This window comes from Engraulis encrasicolus, chromosome 6 (assembly GCF_034702125.1).
Source record: "Engraulis encrasicolus isolate BLACKSEA-1 chromosome 6, IST_EnEncr_1.0, whole genome shotgun sequence".
Taxonomy (NCBI): Eukaryota; Metazoa; Chordata; class Actinopteri; order Clupeiformes; family Engraulidae; genus Engraulis; species Engraulis encrasicolus.
In genome coordinates, this window is record NC_085862.1 from 42,462,838 (window position 1) to 42,465,337 (window position 2,500).

A 2,500-nucleotide genomic window follows, 5' to 3' on the forward strand; every position below is an offset into this window, starting at 1 on the left:
GTAGTCGGGGATTGTCCCCCCTTGTGGTCTTGATATCACCACTTTTTCTGCATGATTTTATCACAGTTCAATGTAATTCCATTGATATCGCTTACAATCTGAAACATATTCCCCCTTCTGGTTTTCCAGATCACAAATCGCACCCTGATTATAACCATTGCATTATTCTGGTTATACAGTAGCCTACTACTTTTCATTACATGTAATGATGTAGAGATCTAGAGCTAATATAATGCTTCTCCCAGTAGGCCTAGTGGATCCACACCGTGACCTAGTGCACTGGACCCTGTTGATATGCAGCCACCTCAGCTTCATGAAGAAACGGCAAGATGTGAGTTAACAGAGCATATGCTATACCTTCTAAGTGTGAGATTACACTAGTAATGCTCTTGTAGCCTATGTGCCTACCCATGTTTCATGTTCAAGCCATATTTGGACCAACTGTTAGATATTTAAAATTATCATCGTGGACTAAATAAATTATACAAATGGCCAAGGTTTGACATCCCCGCTCCATGAGAAAGGCATATACTTTGCACAACCTGGAGTGAATGCCTACTGTGTCTTTTGTTTCCTGCTAATACTGTATCATTGTAATAAACACAACATTCTTTTGCTACTTTACCTGTCATTTCAGTCAGATGACTACACCGTTTCAGATCTACTCATCTCGCTCACCTGTCCACCTGGATGAAGGATCACACTCTGCAGCTGAACATGTCCAAAACCAAGCTCCCAATCAAATTGTTCTAGGTTAATCTCTAACAACAACCTTTTTTTTCACGCATTGTGCCTTGCTGATTTAGTTTGTTTGCACATGTGACTGAGGTAGCCTGGTTTTACCAGACCACATTAATTGCTTCGTAAGTAATTTTAGGTCTGGATCCTTCGTGTCCTTGAGCACCAGGGCGGGAGAAGTGAGCTCAGCTCTGATTTGAAATGAGCTCTGTCCAATCGCTGACAATTGACGTATGTTATTCTGCCAAGTGCATTCACGCCGGTTGTCAGTGTTGCCAGATGTACGATAATTTATACCATAATTTTGTTCTTCCGCCGGTCAGGTAGCGTATGTCACACTTAGTATACAAAGCTTGACATGGTACCATTATAGTCCCAAGATGGAGCAAACAACACAGGTGTTGACATTATATAGCATGGGCAACTTATGATGAGGAGGGCCATGTTTTTTTCAGCACCAGCATCAGGGGTTCACATGACCACGGATCTGACTCCAATTTACAGAGTTGGTTGTTCTCTAACTGTCCATATTGTTTGGAAGGAATATAATACTCTACCTGTATACTCAATACTCTATTGGGCAGTCATGGGTAAGCAGTTAGGGTGTCAGACTTGTAGCCCAAAAGTTGCCGGTTCAACTCCCGACCCGCCAGGTTGGTGGGGGGAGTAATAAACCAGTGCTCGCCCCCATCCTCCTCCATGACTGAGTTACCCTGAGCATGGTACCGTCCCGCCTTGCTTCTTTGGGGCACCATTGAGGGCTGCCCCCTTGCACGGATGAGACATGAATGCACTTTCGTAGTGTGCAGTGTTCACTTGCGTGCTGTGTCACAATGACAATGTGAGTTGGAGTTTCCCAATTGGGCTTTCACTTTCACGCTTTCACTCTATTGGCCCACAGTATAATTACAACAGATTGATTCAGTAATCGTGTTTAAAAAATATGGTCATTATTTTCTTAATTAGGCCTACTGTTTTATCTATACGGCGCATTGAGTGAGGAGGCGGGCTGCATGTGGCCCCCGGGCATCCATTTGCCCATCCCTGTTGTAGAGTGAACTACACAGTGATTGTTGTCTATAGCAGTGGTTCTTAACCTGGGGTTAGTGTTGATGTTGTGGCCAAAATTCTGTTTGAGAACATTAAAATTAGGCCAAATCAGAACCAAATTAAAAAATGATGGTCCCCATTTAAAGCCATAAAGATTTTGATTGATGTCTCTTTGTAATTATAAAGGATGATATTAATCACCTGAATCATTTTTAGCCTATTGTTGGACATTGCAGCCTAAAGGTTGTCGGTTCGACTCCCGACCCACCAGGTTGGTGGGGGCAGTCATCAAGCAGTGTTCTCCTCCATGACTGAAGTATCCTCAGCATAGTACCGCCCCGCCACACTCCTCCCTTTCCGGCGCCATTGTGATTTGCCCCCTGGCACGGATGGGGCATAAAATCGATTGCTTTGTGTGCCGTGGAATGCTGTGTCACAATGACACTGGAAGTTGAAGTTACCCAATTGTGCTTTCACTGGGTTATTTAATGGAAGGTACCGTTATCTATTACCTATTAGAAGTAGCATTTTCCATAATTTGGTATGTTTTTTTTTTACTGATGGTCTTGGATAGTAATTAGAACTGTTTTTTTGCAGCAACTGGATAGCTACAAATCCATCCAAGTTTTGAAATTGAAAGGGTGCCCTCCCCTTTCCACATTTTATTAAAACTGTTAACCTACTGTTAAAGGAGCAGTCCTGCCAATTTCAA

General features: G+C 42.9%; 1 long non-coding RNA gene across 1 annotated transcript in view; it reads left to right on the top strand.

Moving 5' to 3' along the window:
* Window positions 1-767, top strand: part of LOC134450399 (uncharacterized) — a 1,857-nt gene extending 1,090 nt beyond the window's left edge. The window contains exons 2-3 of the long non-coding RNA XR_010035082.1: window positions 246-331; window positions 638-767. This is a non-coding gene — a long non-coding RNA (uncharacterized LOC134450399). The remainder of the gene's footprint in view (window positions 1-245; window positions 332-637) is intronic.
* The last annotated feature ends 1,733 nt before the right edge of the window (window positions 768-2,500 follow it).